Raw genomic sequence first — 14828 nt, 5'->3', positions numbered from 1 at the left:
GCCCAGCGCTTCGGGTTTCCTACTTTGACGCCCAGTTTCCCTCCTCTCCCTGGCTTAGCAAACCTTCCATTTTTCTGAACCGTTATTTAGCTTTAAAAACGCACAGAAAGCACCTTTAGTAATCACACTACTTAGTAATTTAGTAGCCGTCCACAACTACTCTTCCCCATAAATCCTGACAACCGAAATAATCCAATTCCCCTTTCCTCCCAGGTCTTGCGTGTTTCGGTATCTCTCAGTATCACATTCTTTTTCTCCCCATCTTTCTCTATTTCTCCTCCTTCTCTTTTTTTCTTTCTCTGAACTTCGTCTCTCCCGTTTCCACTTCTTCCTCCGCTCCTACTCCTCCCTCCTTTCCTTCTCCCCCTCTCTCCTCCCTCTTTACCGGCTCCGCGTCCTGCCCTCCCCGCCCCTCCCGGGGGCTGCCCGCCCGCCGTCCGCCGCCGCTTTCCTGCCCACCTACTGTGAGGAGCAGCTCCTCCCACCTGTACATAAAAGCCAAGTGCATGTTACCAGCGGTGGATCAGAGCACTTTCCTGATCGTCTCTTCTGGGAACCCCCAGCCTCTCTGGATCTTACTTACTCAAGGTAAGTAACCCTTCTTCAGGCATCTGTCTTAGGAGGGGCTGTTAAGGGGAAATAAAACATGCCCGGTCGAGGCGCTGACGGTTTGGTTAGAGGCGATTTTCCTGGATGCCTGATTAGCTGCTCCTTTAAGTAGCAACTGGTTTGAAAACAAACTTCTGTTTGAACGGTAAAATAAAACCTCATTTTGGGCAGAAACAGCAGCATAAATACTGCAAAAACCTTTTCCCTTTCGAAATTCCTTTCCCCCCTGTGGCTGACGGTTGCTGAGGTTAAAATGTATCTGTTTGAGGCGTTTTGCTGACGTTTTTCATTATAAGTATTTCACGTAACAGTGGGGGCAAGGAAAACTTTGTCCTATTGTCAAAAATGTACTTTAAAAGAACACAATTAGCTTCCTAAAAATAGCTCAGTCAAAAGGTCTGCTAATAATTTTCCAATGTTTTCCAAACCCCCAAGACAGCTTCTGAGTTCTTTAAAAAATATCTTTCCAGGTTTAAGTGCTTGGAAAAAATGATGAGAATGGGTGTCATTTGCACAGGGACAGTCATCAGGTGGCATGTAGATAGGAAAGAATACATCCAAATTAACAAGTTTGGGCAGAATGTACTCTTACAAAATGATCTTTTCAAGATTCCCTAAAATGAGAATTGTGTTAGAACTAAGAAAGTATAGAAAAGAACTTCATGGGCTTCTAGGCACACACCTAAACAAAAACCTTTTCAATATGCTTCACAGTGAAAAAAAAATACAGGCCAGATTATACAATACTTCTATGTACACCAGATGGTTGTAAAGAAAAAACGAGAAAAGCTTTGGAAGTTCTAACTCTGCCTACCACCCTTCTTCCCTCATCTAGTAGGTTAAAACCTACCTGGTCAGCAGCACTGGATTCTCATAGAGATACCCAGTTTTTAGGCTACTCTCTTTTTTAAGGGCTGGTCAATCTTCTTATTTGTGAGGTCCAGGAATGAGTGCTGTGCACCTGTGAAAGGAAAAACATACTCCACGGCTAGTTCCTTAAAACCAGACTCTTGGTCCATGAAGTTTGGCATCAAAATCTGTGGGCTATGTGGGATGATTTTCTCTCATGTGAGAGACAAACCCTCTTCAAATGTTTACCCGGGGATTGCACAAGACCTCTCTGAGTAGGCAAACCAAAGCTGCCAGTCAGGAAACCACACCACTATTTTGGCCCTTAAGGTTCTTAAAGTAAGAGGGAAAAAGTTTCACTTTTGGGGATTTGTTTATTGAAACCAATGAAAAGGAAAATTCTATCAAATAAAAAGGAAAAACTCACAGAAACTTTAAAAAACTCTACTTTATTGAAGAATCTAGGACTATGAGATGTTTAATTGAAGAGCTTCCAAACCATTTCTCCTTATCTTTTGCACATCGAAAGAATTAGCAGATATTTTAAAAAATGTGTTTGGGGTAGAAGGGATTCAATGCTATTATGAAATGAAAGAGTCATATGTAAAATTTTCTGTCATGTGAAATTTTGCTTCATTTGAAAAAAAAATATTGTAAGGAGTATGGTTTCCTTTAAGGAAATAATTTAAAATTACTGTTCGTCAAAATTGTATGTGACCTGAGCATATTAAAATACCTTTTATCTCATGCTCCAGTGCAGACTGCTTGCTTCATATCTGATGTAAGTGGGTACTCAACCATGCTCAGAGGACAGGTATGGGACAAAGCCAAGCCAAGTGTGTGGCCATCCAAGTTCATTCTTATGGTAGTACCTGTCTGGCTTCTTTCACAAAGATACACTGCTTCATTCACCAGATCCTCTTCAGAGAAATTATGTTTTTGGTGGGAGAGATGATGCTTCCAGTGTAAAAGAGCTCCCTGTTATTCCTAAATTGGGTGTAAAAAGTGTTCTCCAGGGATCTACTTCAGCTTTTCCTGGCAGGTAATCCATTCTACCAGCTATGAACCATTTAATAGTCAGTGCCTTCCCAATGTGCCATCAAGTTCAACCAACTAAGTAACTGGGTGATTGCATCTCAGATTGCTCATGATCTAACTCTCCTTGGAGCCTTTACCAGACACTTAAATTGATTCTTTCTCCCTAGGATACATATCAGGCCAGATAACACTTCCCTTCTTAATTTCTAAAAAAATCAGTGGGAGGTTTTGTGTAGTTATCCCAATATCTCCCACTTACCTTTTGCACAGCATGTGGAGTCCTAGCATGTGTCTCCTCTTTATGCCATTACAGAGCTGCCTTTAGATCAAGTTCATGCCATATGTAAGCAACACCATTCCAGTAGGTTTTGAATCACTCTCTAATGTTGCTCAAAAAAGAAAAGGTGAGTGGCTGCATTTTTCACCAGAGGCATGGAGAGAGGGCTGTGCTGATTTTAGAGGATTTGTCCTGCCTAGAGAAATAACTCATTTCTACTATACTCAAAATTATAGAGCAGTGCAACGATGGTTCAATGACAGAATTCTCACCTGTCATGCCAGGGACCCAGGTTCAATGCCTGCCCATGCAAAAAAAAAAAAGAAAGAAAGAAATTATAAAAAATGGTGTTCATTATGTGATCAGAAAGTGATACCACTTTATTCCCATTCATAAAACACAACTCAAGGGAATCAGTGTGGAGACCAGTAGAAAATTGAGAGGAAAGCTGGGAGGAATCTTAGAAGTGGTCTATGAAAAGAGAAAGATCAAAAAAGCAACTTCTTATTGTACTCATTTATGTGGAGCATAGAGGGATGGTGAAGGACAAAAAAAAAAACATTTCTGCTTTTGTTTTTGTGTGTGTTTGTTTATTATCATTGTGAATATTTCTACTAGTAAGTTGAAATCCATCTGAACTGGCTAGACTCCTTGTTCTCCCTTCTCTAACAAAAGGAAACAGCTCAGTCCTAAAAGCCGGGATGATTTCAAGTCTGCCCCACATTAAAACCCACAGAACTTTGACGGTCATAATTTTTAAAACTCTATTGTGGGTGTAAAACCCTCAGAACACATTTCTTAACTAATGTGTGGTTCGTATCAACAAAACCAACCCTAATTCTCCTGAAGGGCCCAATGTTGGGTATTCTGTTCAAGTTAGAAGCCGCAATTTACTCTTCTTTATCCGTGGTCACCCATCTTGATATGGCAACTTGCAATGTGACTGAGGTCACATTTCCCAACTTCTGGTACTCCAAGTAACCTTTGAAGACAAAGTTTTTCCTCCTACTTGGATTTCCTTCTCTTCAACCCATTCCACATAAACATATCTGTGCATAATTTAAAGAAGGTCTTGATATTAAGACTAGCATGCAGTCTTGAGAGAGGTGCACTATTCTTGCTATTGAGTGAAAAAAAGAAGGAAAATAAAGGAGAGGAGGAGATTAAGGAGAGAATGAGTTCCCTTTGGAATTCTGAGACTCTTTCACTTTAGCATTGAGTGAAAAGGACCCCTCATTACCTAAAGAATCTAGGAATAAATAGAATAAGTTGTTCACAAATGTTAGGGATATCACGAAAAAGATCCAGTGAACAGGACTTTGTCAACCACAGTTTATACCCCAAAGGGCCAAATGATAGTTCTGCTAAACTTCCCCCTTTCCCTCTGCAGTAAAGGGCAGAAGAAAGAGGTAACCATGTTTGAGCACCCACAGAGAGAAGTCACCATTCAGGGATTCCACTATCACTTTAGTAACTGCGTTTATTTTTTGAGAAAGGAGGTTCTTTATAGTCTTTCCTCAAGCAAATAGATTTGGAGGAAAGGAGTGAACGAGAATCACACAAGGCTGAAATGTCTATACTCAGAGAGCAATGTGTCCTTAAATCCCCACAGCCATTAAAACTGTATCGAAACAAACTGAAGTGAATAAAATAAAAATGTTCTCCAAAAACTGACCATTGAATAATCAACTAAAAATAATAACAAACCCTAATTTCTTAATGTAGCCTAAAAACAAAACAATCCATAGAAATTATAGTTGATTATTAAAACAATAAAACACACCTGCTAGTTCACCTTCAATCTCCTCTATTGATTTTGGGCTCAGGTCCATTTTCCTTCTTAGAAAACAAAGGCTGGCCCCTTTTCTCCCCTAAACACAACTTTTTTGCTGTTTGTAGGTGCAGCCATGACCCCTCTTTGCCACACTCTTTTTCTTTCACAGGAAGAAGGAAGAAATTTAAATCTTTTCACTTCTTAAACATCAGCTCTCTGGAGAACCACTCATATTTGTGGCTTTTCTCATAACTCAAAGTTTCCTCATTCTTCTCTTAAGTAGAATGTAAATTTTTCATTCCAACCAATTAAAAGATTTCACATTTTTCTAAACCTTGATTCATATGCCTAGAAGAAAGGTAATTTAAAATTGCTACTTGCCCTCTGACACTCTCAGAAATGAGGTTTCTGAGCACTTTCATTTATCCATCCCCTGTTCTAACTTCTCAGGAATTAAAAAAAAAAAAAAAAAAAAAACTTTTTGAAAGTATCACAAAATATAAATGTGGAAGATATCTTTGAGCTAATTTAACTAAAAGTTAATTTTATAGATGAGAAAAGCTCAGACAGGTTGATATCTTACTCGGGGTCACCCAGAAGAGTATAGCAGAATCAGAGCTGAAGTTCATGTAGTCAAACTCTCCAGTTAGTGCTCTCTCAGATAACTAAAGTGTGTCTCCCCATGAGGTGTGAATCTAGGGTGTCTCTGATTATACTGAAAATTCTTTAGGAGCTTATGATATGGATGATGACGTGAGTTTAGGGTTCTCAGAAATCTAAATCTGGTAAAGGTTTTAGAGCATTGCTGTACCTCTACTATGGAATGTCTGTGAGTCAGTGATAAAAATCCCTACGAAGGGGTGCACGGATGGTTCAGTGGTAGAATGCCCACCTTCCATGTGGGAGCCCTGGATTCAATCCCCAGACCATGCATGCCAAAAAAAAAAAAAAATCCCTATGAGGAGTGAAATCATCAGCCAGCACCATCCCAGGAATCTCATATGTTTTTCCTCCATTCTAGGGCCAGGCACATAGTAGCTGCTGAGTAAAAAATTAAAACCCCAGGCATATAATATGCCTTTTTCTTGACTCCTTCCTTATAAGTCCCTATAAGGAGCCTTAAGGTACATGTAGGGACTCAAATCTCAAATATACAAGATTTGAAATTTCCTTTGCTTTAGAAAATATAGGGGGTTCATGTTGCCTTAGCAATGGCTAAAACATTTCCCTGCCTGAAGTACTTTCATTTGTCCGTCCCACATTAACCTAAGTGGTAGAAATTATGTTATTTTTATAGCAGGCTTAAAATGTAGTTCCAGTATTTATGTGACAGGACAATTGTATTAATATATGATGCTTTGCAGCATAACCTTCCCCCTCACCACCCAACAGATGATGCATTGACAATTGAACAAAAATGCACCTTCCCAGGTCTTTAATGAGAAAAAAAGACAAATAAACACTAAATGTACAGAGAGGACACTGAGGAACCCAAGGGCTGGAGGATATAGGCTAGAGCTGGGTAATGACACATCGATGATCAAGTAGAGTCAGGAGGGTGCAGATAAGAAAGTTCATTTTTTTGAAATAGGAGAGACCCCAAACAGTTTTGAGGTGCTGGAGAAAAGATTTTGATATGATTGTTTGATCCCAGACACTCTCAAATGTTTGAGAGATGATGTCTCTTTGGGTCAGTTTTCTTTCAGAACAATTCTACTTGGGGACTGTGTCACGAATTAAGACCTTGTTAATATGACATCTATTAAAATTCTTCTTAACCCTTGACCCAACTTCCACTGGGAAGAGAGCCTCATTTCACCTCATTTTAGACCTGACCCTGGCCTAAGATAGTACCTCCATGGATGTCAAGTAGTCAAAATGTTCTCTGCTAAGATAACAAAATTACTGGTAATGTGTAGTTACTCCAACATAGAAAGTGATGAAGGTAGAAAAGAATATTCTTCTATTGTTTATTGAAACAATTTACCCTGAATAGTGGACAAATATAACCCCAGATGCTTCTTCACTTTCCTCTAAAGCATGCCTGACAATTGTATGCATCTCTTTGAAACAGCAATTGTGTTTCAGAAATTGATTTATTTTATGTTAAATTTACAGAGTCTGTGACTAAGCATCATTGTGAAAACATACAATTAAGTAAGTTTTCCTTGAAGAACCGTCTCTTATAAGCTCTCTTTTTGTTATGTTTACTTCACAGGATATTTTGACATTGGCATCATTTGATGTGCTGGAACTAAAAACAATTAATTATTTCATGTGCTACTTTTCCAACTCTAACTGAATAGGCCTGGGTGTGGGTGTCAGCTGTTGGCTTCCCCAGGAAATAAAATGTATCCAGCCTGTCAGGGAGCGTCTCCAGTCCTCTCTGTTAACTAAATAAAGCAGCTGTTCTTCTGGAAGTCTGGGTTAATGCCTCTATAATAGAGGCTTCATGTATTTGGGTAACCCTGGCTGGTTTATGCAGAAATGTGGTCATTAGGCTGCAGAGGGACTTAGCCACAGGTGCCTTCGGTCCACAGGAGGACAGATAACCTTAAGAGCTGGCTGAGGAGCATCGTCATGAGGCCACTGGGAAACGTATTGCCAGCCACCATCCACTGTTATATTCCTACATCATTCCACGTTTCTCTAAAGATAACTTGATTCATAAATCCAAAGGGATGATTGTGCGTTGCTATATTTCTTTTAAAATATCTACTTAGGGACTGCCAAGTCTCAAAGGCCAAGGATCGTGGTGTTCATCAGTGCTATTAATACAAACAAGTAGCCTCTTATTAAAAGGTAGACATAAGGTAAGGCTGAGAGGTACAGGAAGAGAGAACTGGGAGGAGCTAAGCTTTTGTGAATTAAGTAGGCAAGATTGTTGAGGTCAGAAAAAATGAGGGAAGAAAAGGGATCAACAGAAAAACTGTGCTACTTGATCACAATTCCAAGTGTAGTTTAACTACATTTCTAATCCTCCTCCCCCATCTTGGTTTATTCCAGTGCCCTGCTGCCCAAATAGGCAGAGAAGTAGAGGCCGTTGAACAGTAGAGGGCACCAGGGGGCTGAGTGTATCAGAATAGAAAGTGGTCCTATTTCCAGAGGGGGCCTTTAGGTTTGAATTTTTCTGATAGAAGTCAGAGCAGGGTGCATCCTTTGGAACCAGTGGCTGAAATGTCCCAGCGTAGCGTATCGCATTGTTGGTTTTCTTTTTTAAAAATCCTAATTTAAGCCTCTAGGAATAAATCTACCACATTTCAGCAGAACCAGAAACGTCCAGGCTTGTAGAAATTTATTTAAGAGAAACCAAAGAAAGCAATCTTAGAAAATGTTCTTTCCAAAGCTGTCACCAGCCAAGACCAAATCTAAATGCACAATTCAGTAATAAACAAACCCTGTCAGCTGGGTTTGTGAGAGACAAGCGTATAGAGGACCAAGAACTGAAATGATCTTAGGAGTTCAAAGGGGAAGTCCTGTGCCTTGTCATGGCTAGATGCTCCCTGTCAGTAGGGTAGGGGGAAGAAAGCTGAAAAGAAGAAACAGAAATGGGCCCAACAAGCTTATCCAAACAAGGTGGCCCAGAACCTGCTTTCCTGAATCTGGGCCTCTGCAGAGAGCTGCCTGGGTCTTGCCTAGACTAAAGTGAATACCTCTCATTGAACGTTTCCATTGCACAGGTGTGTGGGGATGGCTTGTCAAGACTTGAAACACTTGCATAATTCAGAGCCCTTTGGGGGATAGAGATCAATTAGGACCATTAAAAAATAATTCTTTGGCATACCAGAGAAAGGTTGCTCACTCTGTAAAATTATGATGTTCACAGAGCAATCCTCTCTCTAAGGCTATTTCTGATGTCATTAGAGATGAAGCTATGGAATTGGTATGCTTATAGCCTGGAAATCCACCATTCCAGAAATCCTTCAGGATTCTAATTTCAAAAACACGTTGCCTCTCTCTGGGGCCTGGGGCCAAGTCACTGATCATCTGCATGTCTTTATCTTAAAAAAAAAGAAATTGTCAAATAACCACTCTCTTTGCTATTTAGAAATGCATGCAATCTTGGCAAATATTTTGCAAAATCATGCTTCTTAAGCTTACATTGCTACTGTTACTGTGGTGAATGTATTGTATATACAGACACCTGGGAATGGCTTATGGGATTTATATAGAATCAAGTCAAAATAGAATATAATTCCAAAAGAGAATAAAATCCCAGATGGGTGCTCACATAACCTTCCAAGACGTAGCAGAAACAGTCTTGTTTCTTAGAATACAGAGAATAATCCCACATGCCTCAAAAGACCAAATAAGTTCAAGCATAAGTGGAAAAAGAAAAAGAAGCAATAATTAAAGTATGACTTATAAAGTTTCAAAAGACCTATATGTTCACCATTCTGATATTTTTTTATTAGAGAAGTTGTAGGTTTACAGAAAAATCATGCATAAAATATAGAATTCTCATGTACCACCCTATTATTAACACCTTACATTAGTATGGTATATTTTTTACAATTCACGAAAGAACACTTTCAATAGTACAATTTTTCCCATAATTGTACTAAGTATAGTCCATTGTTTATACTAGTGTTCACTTTTGTGTGGTACAGTACTATGTTTTTAATTTTTATTCTAATAATATATATACCTATGCAGATTTTTACACCAGTCAAAAGAGAATCCTCACACATACAAAAAAAGTTTTATGATCTTAAAAGCCTATTTTAACTACACAAACATGCTTTTTTAATAATTACTGCTATATTATTTAAAATCTTTGTGTCCCTCTACTTCAACATTTTCCAAAACATGTTTCAAAAATAGTACTACTATTTGTAGTAATGTCTCATTACTACTAAATGAGACATTAATAGGAATTTATGCAAAAAAAGTCTCTCTGGTCAATTAAGTTTTAGAAGTACTCAAATAATATTACATGATTTTGTTCACTTGAAGATTTCACAGAAATTTTAATATGCTATATATATATTTTTTCATTCTCCAAAGAGGTTATGGTAAAGTGGTCCCTATGCGTATTTGATAACAGATCCACCCTACCTGAGATCATCTCTTGGAACTGGTATTCCATGGAACAGCTTAGGAACAGTTCAAGAATCACTGCTTAACTTCATTATTTCAGGTTCTACTAGGACATGGTACTTCCAATGATATTAACTGTTATGTAATATACATTTTCAATAGAGATTATTTTCTGTGTCAAATGATAAAATAAAAACAATCCCAGTGTGGTAGATTTAGAAACCCATATATAAAAGGAACAAAAGAAGGAGATGAATGTCTTTTGGTTCTTCTTTTATGGCTCAGTTCTTTATAGTAATAATAAAAATAATAACAGAAATGCTGGAATTATTTACAATCTTCTCTTTCTTTTTCTGTTCCCCCCTTATTATGCATCTTCAACCTACATTTCTATCAAAACATATTTACAGTATTACACAGATTGAAATCATTTCTTCCATCCCTCTTCTGTCTCACTCTCTGGGTATTGTTATAAACAGAGAGATGGCCAACAATGAACAAAAAGTTCAATAAACAAGGAGTTCAAATAATTCCATAAACTAGCTCATCAATCTCAGAGCAGTTATTTTTCTTTTATCTTTACCACCATTCATTAACTAAAGTCATCAGCCAAATGTTATCCTTTAGCATTTGCTTTCTTGTGATAAATAAGAGCTAATTCCCATAAAGGGAATACATTTCCCTGGTATAACTTTCTACATCAGGAATTATTTGGTATATCTATGACAGCCTCCTCTCAACCCTAATCAAATTCACAATTTCCCTATAGGTCCTACTTTGGAAAATCTCTTTTCGCAAAGATAATGTCTAACCCAAAAATGGCCAGAGTTAGCATCCTCTCCTTTAAGAAAGTATGTAGCTTATAGTCATCCAAGGGAGAAAGGAGAAACTCAAACATATCCTTAATAGTTATAATGATACTACTTATTAAGTATCTAATAGGAAAATACACTTGTGCTTGTTCCATTATATCTATTCCTCATATCAACCCTACAAGATAGTTATTGTTCCTATTTTACAGATGAGAAAATCTGGGTCCCCGCTCAGTCAAGCAACTTACCTAGGGTCATGCAATTAGTATGTGGCAGACCCAGTATTCTCATCCAGGTGACACTCCAAAGTTCATAGTCTTCCTGCTACTCTGGCTGCCTCTCGTGATGGTTTGTCCTGACACAAAGGGGAGCAAAAACATCAACTCTCTATGAGAAGACCTTTGACTCATTAAGTGAAAGAAAGCCAGTGGCTCTGTTTCTAGAGACTGTGGACTGGCTCTGTTTCATGCTTAGTACAGTGATTTTAATTTCTTTCTTTTTGGAATTTTTTTCCTAAAAACATACTGTCATTTCTGAGCCAGAAAAGTAAGAGCTGTGTAACTGGAAAAAAAATAAAGAAAATAAAGCTGTCATTTCTCTTAGAGTAATTTACAAGGGTTAAGGTTTCCCCATAAACTCTCCCAACATGATCACAAGTTGCTTGGCATCAATCTGGTAAAGAGGATGACAGTCTAGCATGTCATTCCTTAGGCAACACAAACTTGCGTGATTTTATGAGAAACAGACTAGAACAAAGACATTATTACAGTGTGGTAAACAAACTTGTATCTGGCTCCCCAGATCTTTCTCTTTGGTGTTACTTTGCTATAATCCATAGCCAGATGATAAGAGTTAGTAAATTTAAATGCTCCTCCAAGCCACGGGAGTCATATAAGCAGATGTCTCTGCTGTCTACACCTACTCCTTAACCTGAAGGAAGGGTTGATATAGAAGTAAGTAGACCCCAAGTCCTTACTCTGTGCTGTGCTAAGGCCAAAAGAGGAAGCAAAGTCTAGCTCTTTCCACATGGTCTTATTCTGCCGTACTTCTTGGCTGTGTACTGCTCTTCCCTTGCTGTACACAGTGTCCCCCACTTTGTCTACTGGATTCATTTGTACTCCTCCTCTAAGATTCAGATCAAATATCTTCTCCTCTGTGAAGACATGACTGCAGCCAGCCTGGTTCTCCATCTGCCACCACTTTGGCTATATTAAGTACCTCCTCAATGCCCTCTATGTCCCTGCAGTACTCTGTGCACAGCCCTAGCATGGTCATTTCCACTGTGTAAAGGCATTTATTTATCTATTTCCATACAAGACTATGAACTCCTTGCAGAAAGAATCATGTCTTATTTATCTCTGCATCCCCGTTGCTTGACACATAATATGAAAAGGAGGAAAGGAAAAAATGTGAGCAGAAGAATAAAATTGGATGATGGTGCATGAAAAGCCCCTAAATATGCTTTTCTCTAGTTCCATAGACAGTTTTAAGAAGACACAATTTGACCTAAGTCCCTTCTTGAAGCCTTGATATAATCAGGATATTTCCAAGCACAATGTTTCCTTTCCATTCTGAAAAGTTTCCTTGACCAAAACGAACACCCATGAGTGTCCTAGAAAGGAGCAAAGTTCTGAATCAAACTTAGAATACCTGGATATCCCTATGGTTTCCTGAGATTATCAACATTACTTCCCAATGGCCAGAAGAAATGACTAAAACCGAGTTTCCATATCTTTTCTCTTTCCTCACCCCATAACAAAGATACACGCACACACACACACACACACACACACACACACACACACACACACTCATATATACATACACATTGTTAATAAAGCTTTAACAATTCTAGGCTAACCATGTGGGAAAAGATAGAGTTCATCTTGGACCACACATTTGGTGTGCTAGTATTAATTTTTGGCCTTCTCTACCAAATAATATAAAGAAAACTGTTTGCTGGATTACGCCACTGTTCCAGAACTATCAGTATTCTGCTCAAAAATATTCAATGGCCTTATGAGCACCTTAGCTTGAGATTCTATCTCACCCGAGCCGTCTTTCCATTTTCATCCCTCACCATCTATCACAGAAACTTGACCTAGGCTGATGAGCTATTACTCCCCAAAACATTCTTTTCCTTTTCCCTACTGAAGGTGTTTCCCTACTCTCCTCTTTACCTATCCAATTCACCATAATCAGCCCCATTAACTATTGCACTCTTCTTTGATCCTTCCTTATTGTCAACTGCCAGGTACTCACATTCAGTATCAACAATGTGTTACCTTTAAAGTGCAGAATAAATCAGGGCTGGCCAATAGAGCTTTCTGCAATGACAGAAATATTCTGTACCTGAGGAGTTCATGTTTTATATCTGAGCCACATACGGCTACTTAACACTTGAAATGTGGCTAGTGTGACTGAAGTACTGAATCTTTTATTTTATGTTATTTTAATTTATTTAAATTCAAAAGTATATACCACATGTGTCTAGAGGCTATAGAGTATTCAACTTTTTTTATGTCTGGTATCACTTGGTGAGAATATAAATTACTAAAATAAATGAATAAGTTGTGCTTTTTTATATTTCCCCATGACATGAGTAGTGCTCAATAAATTTTGTGTACAATGCATTGCTTGACTACTGAGGTCTGCCTCTGTTATACTATCTTAAAGAAATCTCCTCCACTTTATGTATAATAAGTAAAAGAGTATAAATAATATTTTCCTTTTGTAGTGGCTTAAACTCCCCCAGAATGTCACTATATCATTACCTGGGTCTTTTATTACACTATACAAACAAAAATGAAATGAAGATGGACTTGGGCTGGACTCTGAAAGAGTAGGTTACATTATTCATTACCATTTCTTCTCTTGTTTTCATTTTTGGGGAAAAACATGTTTTAAATACTTGCTGAAAGAAAATTGCTTCACTCTTCAATATGACCATTTTGACAGAGAAAGATTATCCCCGGGTAGCTGAAACAAGTTCAGCTAACAGAAGTTTGTTTTTTTTTTCCTCCTGAAATCTCGCCACTTTCTAAATGAAAGTAGTTCTTAGGTCATAGATTTTTCCCAGGGCATTTCTGCTTCTATTAATGTATTCTGCAGTGAACAACCTGAGGCACTTAAAGAAGGCTGAATCCTCGCAAGCAGGTCAGGGGAGGTAGCATGTCTTTGGAATTTGATGTCCCGCTGGCACTTGCTATTTTACCAATGGTTCTTTAGGAATCATCATACCAACAGGCCAACCATGCAAAGCCAAGAGCTCAAAGTGACCAAACAGTCTGGCTGCAAATTAGATGCTGTCTTATTAAGAGGCCTTTAGAAAATAAACCTGAGTGAGTCTCTAACAACAACAGTTTACAGGAGATGTTTAATGATTTCAGAGGTTGGCCACACCACATGCTTTCCTTCTGACTCAACTAAATGTGGGACAAGAGCAAAAAAGCCGCTCAAGGAGCCAGGACAGTCAGCTGTATCTTTTCCATTCACAGCTAAGTTTATTTGGAGTGACTGGAAAACCTTTCAATGAAAACTTTAAAAAAAATAATAATAAAATAAAATAATTTATCCTGATATCATGAGTCAGACAACATCAAGGAAAAATTGTGGGTGTGTATTTTCCCCTGACTTGTAAAATAGTTACAAATGGTAGCATAAGCAAGCTCTAGAGTTAATGGTAAAGAAAGCAATAACATTCAATGCCTAATTTTTTAATATTTATCCATAAAAAAACTCCGTGTGCTTAAACCACATTTATATATATATATATATAACTAAAATTCCCATCACCTGACATGAGCCAGTGGCTAGAGAAAGAATCTGTGATTTCTTTTCCAAAGAGTAAGTACCAGAAGATGTTTGGTACTTTGCTTTTATGTAATACAATTCATTGTTGCCACATCAGCAAAGGAGTATTAGAAAAGTTCTTAATTTGGGAAATTTTAAATATGAAAATAACCTATAAATCATGATGATAATAATAATTAAATAATTAATGATAATTTACAATTTATAACACGCAGTTGTTAGGCAATTCTTCATTTAAACACGCTAGAGGATTTTTTTAAACTTTTTTATTGTATAGTGTAACATATATACAAAGCAAAGAAATAAAAAAGCAATAGTTTTCAAAGCACTCTTCAACAAGTAGTTACAGAACAGATCCCAGAGTTTGTTTGTCATGGGCTACCATACAATCCTCTCAGATTTTTCCTTCTAGGTGCTCCAGAATATAGGAGGCTAGAGGGTGTAAATATTTTTTATCATCACAATCGACTTTTATTCCTTCTTTTTTTGTGAAAAACAACATATATACAAAAAAGCTATACATAACAAAGCACAGCACCACAATTAGTTGTAGAACATATTTCAAAGTTTGACATAGGTTACCACTTCACAATTTTAGGTTTTTACTTCTAGCTAT

The 14828-nt window shown here is 37.8% G+C and overlaps 1 protein-coding gene across 2 annotated transcripts in view; it reads left to right on the top strand.

The window, feature by feature from the left end:
- The first annotated feature begins 442 nt into the window (after window positions 1-442).
- The window catches only part of COL8A1 (collagen type VIII alpha 1 chain), a 155156-nt gene continuing 140770 nt past the window's right edge, over window positions 443-14828 (top strand). Inside the window, exon 1 of one of the 2 annotated variants that reach the window (XM_077118609.1) lies at window positions 443-588. The gene's annotated coding sequence lies outside the window, so the exon portion shown is untranslated. The remainder of the gene's footprint in view (window positions 589-14828) is intronic. The other variant, XM_077118610.1, reaches the window with a different exon arrangement.

This window comes from Tamandua tetradactyla, chromosome 10 (assembly GCF_023851605.1).
Source record: "Tamandua tetradactyla isolate mTamTet1 chromosome 10, mTamTet1.pri, whole genome shotgun sequence".
Taxonomy (NCBI): Eukaryota; Metazoa; Chordata; class Mammalia; order Pilosa; family Myrmecophagidae; genus Tamandua; species Tamandua tetradactyla.
This window is presented reverse-complemented; position numbering and strand designations above follow the sequence as displayed.